The sequence below is a fragment of the Lepidochelys kempii genome, chromosome 1 (genome assembly GCF_965140265.1).
Source record: "Lepidochelys kempii isolate rLepKem1 chromosome 1, rLepKem1.hap2, whole genome shotgun sequence".
NCBI lineage: Eukaryota > Metazoa > Chordata > Testudines > Cheloniidae > Lepidochelys > Lepidochelys kempii.
The window spans coordinates 197,444,993-197,458,994 of record NC_133256.1 but is presented as its reverse complement, the minus strand read 5'-3'; the positions used below and the strand labels follow the sequence as shown (position 1 = coordinate 197,458,994).

The 14,002-nt window shown below is 40.6% G+C and overlaps 1 protein-coding gene across 2 annotated transcripts in view; it reads right to left on the bottom strand.

The window, feature by feature from the left end:
* The window catches only part of COL8A1 (collagen type VIII alpha 1 chain), a 115,248-nt gene extending 101,969 nt beyond the window's left edge, over window positions 1-13,279 (bottom strand). Inside the window, exon 1 of one of the 2 annotated variants that reach the window (XM_073307768.1) lies at window positions 13,216-13,279. The gene's annotated coding sequence lies outside the window, so the exon portion shown is untranslated. The remainder of the gene's footprint in view (window positions 1-13,215) is intronic. The other variant, XM_073307788.1, reaches the window with a different exon arrangement.
* Window positions 13,280-14,002: the final 723 nt, after the last annotated feature.

The following is a 14,002-nucleotide window of genomic DNA, read 5'->3' as shown; positions in this document are numbered from 1 at the left end:
CTAAGGCACTGGACTGGGGATTAGGTGAGGTGGGTTCTGTTCTGAGCTCTGATAGGCTTCTCTGCATCTTTGACCAAGTCACTTATGCCAGACTTTTCAAAACTGCGCAGGCATCCATAAATGGATGGGGTCAGAGTTTCAAAAGAGCAAAGCTTCTGTCACGGTTCCTCCCCCACTCTGAACTCTAGGGTACAGATGTGGGGACCTGCATGAAAAACCTCCTAAGCTTATCTTTACCAGCTTAGGTCAAAACTTCCCCAAGGTACAAAATATTACACCTTGGACTGGCCGCTACCACCACCAAACTAATACTGGTTACTGGGGAAGAGCTGTTTGGACGCGTCCTTCCCCCCAAAATACTTCCCAAAACCTTGCACCCCACTTCCTGGACAAGGTTTGGTAAAAAGCCTCACCAATTTGCCTAGGTGACTACAGACCCAGACCCTTGGATCTTAAGAATAATGAACAATCCTCCCAACACTTGCACCCCCCCTTTCCTGGGAAATGTTGGATAAAAAGCCTCACCAATTTGCATAGGTGACCACAGACCCAAACCCTTGGATCTGAGAACAATGAAAAAGCATTCAGTGTTTTACAAGAAGACTTTTAATAAAAAATAGAAGTAAATAGAAATAAAGAAATCCCCCCTGTAAAATCAGGATGGTAGATATCTTACAGGGTAATTAGATTCAAAAACATAGAGAACCCCTCTAGGCAAAACCTTAAGTTACAAAAAAGATACACAGACAGAAATAGTTATTCTATTCAGCACAATTCTTTTCTCAGCCATTTAAAGAAATCATAATCTAACACATACCTAGCTAGATTACTTACTAGAAGTTCTAAGACTCCATTCCTGTTCTGTCCCCGGCCAAGACGACTACAGACAGACACAGACCCTTTGTTTCTCTCCCTCCTCCCAGCTTTTGAAAGTATCTTGTCTCCTCATTGGTCATTTTGGTCAGGTGCCAGCGAGGTTACCTTTAGCTTCTTAACCCTTTACATGTGAGAGGAGCTTTCCCCTGGCCAGGAGGGATTTCAAAGGGGTTTACCCTTCCCTTTATATTTATGACAGCTTCCATTTAGGCAAGCTTGAAGAAGCTCTTTGGAAAATCTGGCCACAAGTGTCACAGTGGGAGCTGCTGGGGTGCTGAGCACCTGTGTAAAAATGGCTCTTATTGAGAGGCCTATTGTGGGAATTGAGTTCTTCTGTTTGCCCCAGTTGCAGGTGCTGAGCACTTGAAAATCCATCCGTGAGCTGTTTTGAAAATCTGGTCCCACATCTCACTCTGCCTCAGTTTCTGGTAAAATGGGGGTAATGCTATTTCCCAGAGTGCTTGTGAGGATAAGTTCATTGATCTACTGTATGTAAGATGCTCAGATGCTTCTTCAGCAAGGGGAGGGAGTTGCACTTTCTAGTATAATACCTTTCCAGACATACCAATCATCTGTGTTAGCAGAAGTGTGTTCAAGGGACTGCAGCAGGATACTGGGAGTCAGGGCTAGCTTTATGTGAAATTCACACTTCTGTTTTGCAGATTTTTCATCTATTATTATTATTTGTCTTGTGGAAGCACGCAGGGGCCCCACTGGTGGACCAGGGCCACAATGTGCTAGGCGCTATACAAACACACAACAAAAAGACAATGCCTGCCCCAAAGAGCTCATAATCTGAGACAAGAGACAAGAGACAAGAGACATAATTTAAGACAAGAGACAAGTGAACACGACAAACAGATGGGGGAGCACAGGGTAAATGGTTAAATACCATCCTACTTGCCATTTTCTTTCACTTGATTTTACAAGCCCACCTTTAAGATTTGCTTTATTCAGCATTTCTATCAAAAATTGGCTATTTTCATATCAGATGCGCAAAAATTGTAATTCCTCACTTTTTTTTCATTTTTAACTCAAAGACCATCTTGGCTTAGGAAATGAGCCATTTTTCATTCACTAGAGGCTTGGTATATTCCCAAACTGGGAGATCTGGAAGATTCTGCATTTCTTGTAGCATATGCTATCAACAGGGGCATCTGCTGGTTGGTCTTCCAACTCCCCACACCTTCTCTTCTCCTGGCAGCATGGGTCTCACATGAGTCATGGTACCATTACCTTTCTTCCTACAGATGGGTCACACCTCACTTTTCTATTCTCTTCCCTCTGGCACTATCAGAACAGTCCAAGATAACGCTACACAGAATTTTCTCATAGGTCTGCTGAAGGATATCATGCGTAATGGCTGTCTTCTGGCTACATCTACAAAACACAAGATGCCTCAAATGCGCAGTGTTTTCAGGGAAGGGAGAATGACAATTTTAGGACCACTGCTCTTTTTGGCCCCTTTGCTGTCCATTGGGATTAGAGGCGGGTTTGGATAATAACCATTTATCATTCAAGTGGAGGAATGCTGCAAATACTTTACAGTGCATAGCAATACCACAAAGCAATTTAGGACAGGAAGTAAAAAACCAAAATGTTGTGTCCAATGTAAATTACATGTGGTTTCTACGGAAGCAAAATAAATACCCACATTGGAATTTGGCCATGATGATGACAATAAGTCCTCTAGTCTTGTGAAAAGTACCATAAGGTCAATAGAAGACAACTGTTGAAAACTGTAGTTTCACATGTCAAACAGCAGGTGGCACTTCCAGCAGCCCATCTCCCCTAGTGCTATGCTGGGACATTCATTGCTTCAGGCTGACTCCAAGATAAAAGCACCACCTACTGTATTGCTAAAACCACTTCCTGTGGTACTCGAGTTTTCCCTACAGATTTCTCATTCTCGTCTTGAATTCAGCCCAGCCCTCCATAATGTAGAAACTTAAATGCTGTGCAAGAAGAATTACACTGCAAGTTTTGTGTTACTGTAGAAGCTCAGAGTTACAAACACCAGTTATGAATTGACTGGTCAACCACACGCCTCCTTTGGAATCGGAAGTACGTAATCAGGCAGCAGCAGAGACCAAAACAACAAAAAGGGGGGGGGAAAAAAAAGGAAAAAAGAAAGAAGAACAGATACAGTACAGTACTGTGTTAAACATAAACTACTAAAAAAAAAAAGGGAAAGTTAAAAAAATATTTGAAAAGGTAAGGAAACTTTCTATGCTTGTTTCATTTAAATTAAGATGGTTAAAAGCAGCATTTTTCTTCTGCATGGTAAAGTTTCAAAGTTTCAGTCAATGTTCAGCTATAAACTTTTGAAAGAACAACCATAACATTTTGCTCAGAGTTAAGAAAACCCTCCATTTCCGAGGTGTTTGTAACTGAGGTTCTACTGTACTTCTACCAGTGTCAGGATAAAAACAGCAGAATAGCACAGCAGTATTGTGACAAGCGTTCCTGTGTTTTAAAATATCTAGCGAAATAAAACCGTGCTATTGTAACAGTTTTGAGAGTCAAGTTTACTACAGTATAAGCAACATTGTACAAGAGTGTTTTATAGAGTGAGGAGTGATTTTAAACAACTCAGCGAGACGAAAAGTTTCTTATTACAATGATTGTTATCTTATGTGGTGGAGCAAGGGAAGGAGGAAAGGATGGGCGGGTGCTTCTTGGGTCTGAGCTTACAGGGTGCTGAGTGCCTCTGCGGAAATGCTAAGTAACTTCAGGCCCCGTTAGCTACAGTGGGAATTTAAGGACTACAGTATCCATGAGCTCAGCACTTTGCAGAATCAGGCCTTTTGTCTATGAATTTTCACTGAGTTACAAGAACATCTGTCAAAATACACCTAATGGATTTTTATATATATGTGTGTGTGTGTATGTTTCCTCATTTTCACATAACAAACAATGTGTAGCAAGAATAAAGGCACAACAGCTGGGAGAATATCTCCAACTGTCCACAAATATATGCCCCCATAAATAATTCTATTTGCTTTGCCTGTGTTTTGTGTTGACTTTCAGTGAATATTCTAGATTAGTGTTAGGAATGGTGTTGGAAACAACATTTCAAGTGAATATTAGAGGATGCTCATTGCAAGTGAATTCTGAACTCCTTAAGGGGAGTATTTATTTCTGAAATCTGATTCAAAGAATTATCTTTATCCAATTGGGAAACAGAGAGCATAGAAGCTATATGCCCTATCAAAATTAACCAACACTTTGTATTTCAGGGGCTAAGTATTTTGCAACTGGCTGCTCATGAACAATCTACAGTCAACGATCAAAGTGCATTGGGTCTTTAAAAAACAAAACCTTAAAAATGATTTGGTAGTTTCACAGTGGCACAAAACCAGAAATTTTAGGTCTTCAAATGATTGTTTCCCTGTGCCCAAAAATCAGCCTTGCTTTTCAAGATGCAGTTTTACTACAAGAAATGATGCATGGATATTATTTCCAATTTCATATGACTATGGACTTTGGCTAGTGAACATGGGCAGCAACTAATTTTCGTATGCAAACTTACGGCACAATAAAAAGATGTTTGAGTCAGTGATGGCTTAAGCATGTAGGCCTAGATCCTCAAGGGTAGTTAGTTACTCAACTTCCATTGAAATCAATGGAAGTTAGGAGCCTAAATCTCTTTAAGGATCTGGGCCTCACTGACACAATAAAGCATGTCATTTCTGAGAGAGCAAATAACGGTCTATAGGCTTCTCTCTGGTTGGGCACTGGGAATTCTCAGGCAATGGCAACTTTGAAAGACAGCGTAGCATAGCTCAAATAGAGCCATGGTATGTGGAACTGGGGAGAATTGTAGGAGTCTCCATGACAGGCACAGAACTGCCTTTGGCTGCAGGAGGAACCCCTGGGGCGATAGATTAGCTTCCTTCCCCTCCTATAAGTATTTCCCAAGGAAGAAGTGATCTGGACCATGGCAACTGGAGGAGGAAAGGACCTCCAGCTCTCAGTCCATCTTGGACATCTTCCTTCCAGTTCAGGGTCCTTCACTGGAGAAAATACTGTAGTGCTATTCATCAGCAAGGCCTTGACATGAACCCTTATGGTGACGGTCTCACCCATTCACACGGGGACTGCTAAAAAGTGCACAAGTACAGTAGTGACTATGATCCTGCAGGCAGGTAGTGATATTTGAAGTATACAATCGTCGAGTGTTTACAAGTCGTCTACAGCTACACACTGGAAATTGTTCCCTGGGCAATTGTTTTGGTTTCAAAATAGGTTAAAGTGATCCCTGGGAATGATCACAGAAGATAGGGATAGGTTCTGTCTCCCATTTTCAGAGGAAAAGCTAGATTTGGTTGACCTCCCCCGCTCTCCCCCTCCCCCCAAACACCTTTGAGCAGGGCTGGCAGGAGTCTCTCCATTCATTGGAGCGCTCCATGCAATTTGTGGGTTCTTATTCTATTCTTTTGGGTTGACCAGAATGTGGCTTTGGCCTACTGAGTGCTCCTCCCTACCTGACCAGCAACCACAAAGGCAGTTTATTACTAACAGAAATCTAAGAATCTCAGTTTTGGCCAGAGCTGCCTTGGAAAGTTCACTTACTAACATTGCTTTGGTTTTATTTCAAAAATGTCTTGACAAGCCCTGACATTTTTGGAACCGTTAAAGCACAAAAGATTTATTCCTAAAGGCCTAAAATGTCATTTTTTTCCCCCAGCAAACAACGTGATGTGCTACTATGGTAATTTCTAGCCACTGGTTGAAAGGCAATGAGCTCAGAGTGCTGTTTTTTATTTTTTAAAATATATTTTATGTGGATTTTAGTGCTGGTGGGAGGTACTGAATTAACTGCTCTGTAGATTTAAGTTTTCCCTTCATCCACAAAACAGGTAAAGTAAGGACACTGCAATGTAAGCTTCCCCCATTAGACTGCCTCTGTTTCTCAACCCTGATGCAGAGTGACCACCTTGCAATTCCTCTGCTGAGGCTGCCAAAAAGGACCGCATTTGTTGGTTTTATTATAGTGACCTGTGTCTGCTGAGAGATGGACTAGGATCACTGATTTCACTGTCCATAGAAATGCTGAGCAATTGAACAGTTTTGAGGGTTTGGGGGAATTAAGCCAAATTTGGAGTAAAATTCTACTCTCCAGGCCAGGAAAGAGATCAGCTCTGATATCCTGTGCTGACTGGAATTCCATGCAAGGTGGGGAGAACAGAACAGCAGAGCAGTGATCATTTGTGTGGCTATGAGAACTGAATTTTTACCTAGCTTTCTTCAGTCAGATTTGATGGTCTACAATTTGAGTAGCCATGGGACCTTACCATTTTCAATTATGTTCTTTTAAAAATTACATTGAATAATTCTGAGGCAATATCAGTACCTTTATTGGAGAGGTTGTAATATCTTTTTGTTACTTCAGTTCATTACAAAGGGGGTCTTGTTGGGCTCTTGATTGAGTTTTGGATGTGTGGGTAGCAGCAGTGGCCAAAAATGCTTTTCTCCAAGTTCTCTTAACTTGAAGGTCAAGTGCAGACCATACCACAGTTATCTGTGCCTTCCTCACCTCCAGAGAAGATTGCTGCTGTACTGTAGAATGAGGCTCCCCACTCACTTAGCAGGGAGTGGACAGTACAGATGTTCCAAAGAAGAGTTTATTTCTGGCTTCTACTCATTGTGTTAGTTTTGACTTATAGTGCCCTTTGTGAATTGGGTCCTGTGTACCCTAAATGCCACCTCTCTCTCCATGATATCCTTGGCAGTTGAGATCAACTGAGATGCTTGACCTGAGAGTCCCTAGATTTCTGCATCTGGGGCATGGTGGATAGATTTTTCTCAGCAAAAACCTCTTGACTGTGGAACTTGCTTTCCCACCCCCACCCCCCAGCTTGGTCTGAAATAGCCGAAATGTATTGAGCTTCTCAACAGGCAGCATAAGCTGTTTACACAGGACTTTCCTTAGGGGGTCAGGGAAGATGAGCTTGGGTTGGGATGCTCTCCCCCAGTGTCATCTGTTTAATGATCTGTAAATATGGACTTTTTATAGCAATTTTAAAATGTTACACTTTGGGGTGGCCTAGAATGTTAGTGACTGACAATACTTTAAGAAACCTTTTGAAAAATCAGTGTGTAATCGCTACATACACGGTCCTCTTGGAGAAGAGGCACAAGGTGTGGTTTTAGTATATTATGCATGATGGAGGGATGCACTAACTGAACAGTCTGGTAAATCACTGGGCTGGCAAGATGTGAGATGCTTGACAGAATGTTTCTAACCTCCTTGGAATTCAGTATTATTTTTGAGTGCCCTTCTGCTGAACTCAGTGTAGGTGTGGATGAGACCCTGTAATGAATGATGTCCACACACATGCACAGACACCACAGTCATCCGCTTATTGCATACATGCAGCACTGGGAATAGGATTTACGACCTTTTGCCTCGACAAACACAGCTGCTCCACAAACTGTAGGCTCTGCAGCCAGCAGAGGGAACTGATAAACACTCAAACAGGTCTGATTTCCCTCCCCCACCCCCATTCCCACCCCCTGCCATCTAGGAGAGGGCACTGGTTCACACTTACTTTCAAGAAGAGATGCTTACATCTAACCCCTCAGCAGCTTACCCTTACGTGCCAGATGCACTGAATTTTATTTAGCTGGCTTCTGCCGTGAAATATAAACTTTTGCACCAGATCTTAGTACATTAAAAGATGCCCATCTGCGAAATGGTGATACAATCCGATCATACAATTGACAGATTATTCATATATTACTGAAACGTAGCAATGCTTTCTTATATTACTTTGGTGTATAATGAATTTAAAGACCAAGCAGAATTATTTATTGGTGTGTAGTGTATCCATGACTGCAGAGATCAGGCCTAGCTATTCTATAGCTCAAACACATGGGGCTCCTGGGCTAGAATCCTGTCAGTCAGGTGCATATGTGTAGTCCTGTACAACTTAACAGTGGCTCTCCAAGCTACTTTACCCTTTTCAGGAGTCTGATTTGTCTTGTGTATCTCCAAGTTTCGCCTCACTTAAAAACTACTTGCTAACAAAATCTGACATAAAAATACAGAAGTGTCACAGCACACTGTTACTGAGAAATTGCTTATGTTCTTATGTTTACCATATAATTATAAAATAAATCAAGTGGAACATAAATATTGTATTTACATTTCAGTGTATAGCAGATAGAGCAGAATAAACAATTCATTGTCTGTATGAAATTTTAGTTTGTGCTGACTTTGCTAGTGCTTTTCATATAGCTTATTGTAAAACTAGGCAAATATCTAGATAAACTGGTGTACCCCTGGAAGACCTCTGCCTATCCCCCCCCCGAGTATATGTACCCCTGGTGGAGAACCACTGACTTAAGCGAAAGAAGAATTCCCTTGACTGCTGCCAGTAGTAGATCCCTTATCCGCTTTGAGGACATGCCACAAGAGGGCAACATCATTCACTCACATAATCCTAGTATATCACAGCAGGAAAATTAGGAAGCATTCAATATAGTTATTTATTATTTTAAATCTCCTTAATTTTAATAAAAAATGGAACAAGCAGCCAATGTTCCACTGTCCTTTCTTGTTGCCTCGCGTAGCCCTTCCTAATAATCTGATTACCAAATGTTATTCTTAGAAGTGCAACATTTGTGAGAATAGAAAATTATCTCCCAGAAGGGCAAAGAATCCAGGAACACAGAGTCGCTTTAATGTCAAGAAACTGAGTAGTAATAGCAGAACGTGTGGATGTTAAAGTTCAGGGTAAAATTCAGCCCTTTGCTGGCTGAGATGTGTAAAATGAAGTGATGGTAGAGGGGTGAAAAATTCCTGAGCTGCTCTGTCTGTATACTGCAGAGTAGATGGGGTGCCTGGGTGCTACTTTTTCTTGCTGCAGAAGTGAATAGCTTACTCTCTCTGCAGTGTCTGCAGCTAGACAATGGCAAAGTAGCCTGGTCATTTCCCCCAAACTGAACAGAACACCCTCCTCTCCCCCGGAGCTGTAGAATACGGATGGACAAGTTAACCAACCTTTCCCCCTTGCACTCAAGGGTGTTTTTCTAAGTTGATCAATAGAACTAACAAACCTGTGCCTTAACCCAGATCCATAAATGCAGTAATAATATAGACCACGGAAACACCCACATGATTCTCAAGGTACAAATCCGAGAGGTACAGGCTAGTTCTCCACAGTCAGCACTTAAGTCCCTCGGTCAATTTCATTATAATCTCTATAAACCCTTTTGTTTCAAACTGATTCGCAGCTCTTTGATTCCTTTGCAGACTCTACATTTATACCTATTCCTTAGCTTATACAGCGGTACTTCAAGGTGCGTTACAAACTGCTACCTTCCTTCACCAGGTCATTTGCACCAAATGCTTGGTCTTGGTTCTTCCTATTCTAATAAATAGCATTTCTTATTAGTGTTACTGATCTTTTAATTGTCTGTCTCACACGCTCGGAGTTCTGTCCCAGTGCTCCATGTCCACAGTGAAAACTTTTATTTTAAAAAAAGAGGAGACAGTATCCCCAAAGGCTACTATGACAATTATTTCTTAGACCAAACATCAGCATAAGATAGACATCCAACAAATGGGGACAGGCAGCACTAACTCACTTCAGTTTCCTCCTAAATAAATATTTCTCCACAGAACTATGGACTGTCGCATATGCCAACAGCCAACCAGAGTCTGATGTTCTCATTTGTCTCCTCATATTTATCCACCATTTTGGACACAGATATGGGAGCCATAGTTCTTTCCCACATGCTGTTTTTCAGGGAGCTGAGGGTCAGGGAAAGAGTATTTCAAGTTTACACACTGCACATGAGGAGGAGGCTCAAAATTCATGAGACGTTGATTCTCCCCTCCACCTTTCTTTTAGGACAGTGCAATTGTAGAAATTCAATGTTAAAATTGTGTGCTCCCATAAACGGGCTTTGGGAACCCAGACTTTAGGGAAAGGGCTAAGGGGAAAGAATTTTTTTGGTATTATCATGTCAGTTACAGAGATGTCACCAGGGAGAGAGTGTAAAAAGAATGGGTGCTTTGGAATTGCATTGCACAATAGCAAGGAGCAACGCCAAAGACTATAAACGGGCAGAGGATAGAAATTTGCTCCCATATTTCTCACCCCAGTGCCAATCTCTGCCAAAAAATATTAATCTAATTACCATGCTATCGTGCAAACTCATAACAAATAACATGATGCATGTAATACTCAGCATATAAATAATTTTGCATAAACACCTCCCACTTTCTATATGAACTTAATTTTTAAGGTTTATCATTACTTAGTTGTCAAGTACCAACTGCAGTATGTGTGTATCTCACACAATTTCTTGGCTATGGATTGTAGATAGAGGGACCTGTGTTTGCTCATTCTGCCTGAGGTGGCTCAGGCCTAAGGAACCAAAGCGGGGGATGCACAGTGGATAAGAAAAGATGATTTTCTGGTTAAAGCACTAGACTGGGGCCCTGAAGCACTGGGTTCAAGTCCCTCTTCTGCCACAGAGTTCCTGCATGATCGTGAGCAAGTCACTTAGTCTCTCTGTGCCTCCATTCCCTACTTGTAAAAATGAAGGGGATCAGTGCTTCCCTATCTTACACAGGTGTTGTGAGGATAAATTCATGAATGTTTATGAAGCTCTCTGATACCACAGTGATGGCGATTAGTATCTACAGAGTAAGTATATGGTTTAGCCTGTGTAACTAGGTGTCTGGTACAAAGCCCCTTGACATCAGTGGGAGTTTTCCCATTGATTTCAATGGACTTCAGATCAGTCCCTTAATGAATAGTATTAAAATATAGGTGCAGCCACTACAGGGAAAGACTGGACATGTCCACCCCAACATTTTTCTATCTTCATTATGTCCCTTCAATGTGGCTTTAAGATTAATGCATTCTATTAACTTGGGGGGGTGGGGGGGTTATACCATGCTCATTGCACTCCTATCTGAGCACCTGTTTTCACTGCCACTTCCATTTTTTTTTAATGTATCTGCACTACTGTTTTTAAAAGACTGGGTGCAGTGCTTAATTTGTGCCAGGGCTTGCCACGGCAGAGCCCCAGCGCTTCTAGGCTTGGCAGTCTATAGCCCTAGCACCTTGGGGCTTGCTGCATCGGTTCTGAATATAAAAAACTTGAGCCACAGCACCTCTTTCATTACAAATTAAGCACTGACTGCATGCATCTATGGGTGTGCTTTTGGTGTTCAAACTGAACCGTATTATTTGCTCTCAGAGCAGAAATTGGTCTTTCTAAAGATCAGTTTTCATTTCAGTACCAGGAAAAATGAGGGCTGTGTTACAAACCTTGACAGCGCATGTCTAGAAGGGTAACTTCTCTTGGATCCCTGCTGCATTCAACTTTCCTTAATCCAATGCTATGAAATGATGCTTAGCTGAATTAACTGCCCATTTTAAAGGATAAATTGCCCTCAGGAGATTCTAGTTCAGTTTAAATAGACACACAGTTTTTATGATATGTTCTAGGATGTATTTTCATATGCAAAAATAACACATTTCACCACAATCTCTACTAAAAGGTACTTCAGTGCATGCAAATGTTCTGTGCCAAATGTATTTTGTACTGTGTTTCTTCCTGGGAATTGCTCTAACAGGTAAGGCAACACAGTTCATGAGAACCAAGACTTCGTGGTAGGATTTTATTTTAAGCTAAATTCTACAAACAATACATTCTTAACATTCTATTTTCTATGGTCTTCCGTACAAATATACCAGATGTAAAGTAGGAAATAAGAATTTGCAACACAGTGTTAGAATGTCAGTTAGGGGAAAACCTATTAGGCTTTCTTTGTAAGTCTCGTGGAGGAAGTTTATGTGGATTAATTGTTTTTCAAAAAGAACAGGTTTTACTCCAACTTAAGCATGCTGTGGAATGTACTGTATTTGGTTCTTAGTAGCAACCTCAGGGTTTTTTGATTTTTTTTAAACACTTATGTAAGCTTTCAAGGAAACAGTTGAAGATGTTTGGGGTTTTTTTATACTCATTTAAAAGATAAAATAGATAATGCGTAAGATGTAGGACAGATCTCCTAGATCCACTACACAGAAAACAGTAGCATGAACAGTTATGCTGAGGTTATAAAACCCTGTCGTAGCTACTGTATTCGTAGCTATTGTGCAGAGGTGGTTATTTATAAAAAGACATTTTGTCTTAAAAAAAAAAAAGTCTCAGGAAAGAAAGCAAAGCATTACTTGAAAAGGAGCTCTTTGGCTACAATGAAGAAAATACCAGCTTTTAACTGCAGAAATGTACTGCCTACAGAGTATGTGCATAGTAGGTACAATCAACATCTACTGTTCATATAATATTAATTCCTGATCTCTCTCATTGCTGAATACTATGGAGGCACTCTAGGATTAGGATTTGTATGATGGAATTTATGTAAACAGGTAAATGTGTGTTAAAAATACCCTGACTCACAACTTGAGAAACTGGTACAGATCATTTAGATTCATCTCTGGGAGGTTGGACAGATGAACAGAGAGCAAAGAAAAAACATTTTTTAAAAAAATTTTTGCTTTAATGTGTTTAGCTTCTTAACTATCTCATTTAGGCTAAAATATTTGATCTCTTTAGTATTCTCTTCTTATAACATTTGAAATATATATATATAAAAGATATATTAAGACAACTTTATATGTCATATAGAAACATAGTTCAAACAGCTATAGATACAATGAAATTCATCAACACAGTGCTTTTATACATAATGTCCTGTTGCAAGAGGTGGAATTTTGCTCTAGAAATATGTTCTTAAATCATGTTTAGTCCCAGATGGTGAATTTCCTTCCCCCCTTTCTAACATCCACCTGATTATTGTTCCTCTGTGAAGGCAGTAGTTCAAATATGTTTCTTTCCAAAGCAGTAAAACCTGGATCAGAAGATTTGCTGAAGCTGTCTTGTACATTTCAAAAACATCCCCAAATGACCAGCAGGCCTTTTGAGTGTACTGTATATTTTAATGGAAAATGTTAGGCAGCTTTAAAGTGCACTTTTGTTGACAATTTTGACTGGGCTACCCTCACTGAGATGGAAAATATTAACAGGATAAAAATTGTTTAAAATTTGACTGGCTATAGTACTGAACTTTTCTAAATCAATCAGAACAGAAAAGAAAAGCTTTTCCCAGTCACATATGTTAGTCTTTCTCAGCAAGAAATGTTTTCATTTCATTGCTAAAACAACAGTAAGTTACTAACCTAAATGTCAGATGGCTTGACATCTGAAAAAAGCTCCACCAACACCACATAGCAAGACAGTGGTTCAGCTGACACTCAGACTTCCTCAAAACTAGCCTGGTAGAATAGAAGTCTGAAGTAACAATAGCCTTACCTTGAGTGCACAAGTTCCAAGGAGAGGAGATGACTGGGTCACAACAGTGGAGGACTGTGAAAGTGCTCTGATCAGCTGCTGGTAGCATGCACTTGGCTTTTATGTGCAGGTGGGCGGAGCTAATCCTGACAGTAGGTGGGCAGCGAAGAAAGCAGGCAGGCAGAACTCAAAAGGCACTGTACAGTAGATTCTGTTCTTCAGGGAGTGAGAGGGAGGGGTGAAAGAGAGAAGGAGAGAGAGAGAGAGAGTTTGAATGGCATCACAGAGGAAGAAAAGCCTGATTTATTTGTTTTTATTACTCATGATTATAGCATTTATATTATTCCTCTCTAACTGGTACATTGTTCCAGTATATCATATATGAAGGTCCCACTTCACTTACTTTTAAGGACTTTTATATCAATAGGATAATAATCCAAAGTAGTTAGCAGAAGACCAGATAGTTCTCTTCATAGATCCTCCTTCATAGAAGAAAGCAGCTTCTTGATCCTGAAATTCCCTACTACACAGTGGTTGGGCTCTCCTTATAGTCCATACCACCACTAGAATCATCATTCCTGAGGACTCCTCATTTTCTCTCTGCTGTGCTACCTGAATTTTTCTTGATGCAGCGGCAGCATGCACCAGCTGAATTCACCTTAGTTTGGAGCAGTTTGATTGGTCTTGTGTCTAAATTCCAAACAATTTTTGCCATGTCATATCTTCAAAAAGCATATGTAACCAAAAGGAACACACTCCTTGTGGTTTCTGTGTACAATTATGCATTTTTCATTCAGTGCAGCCACTG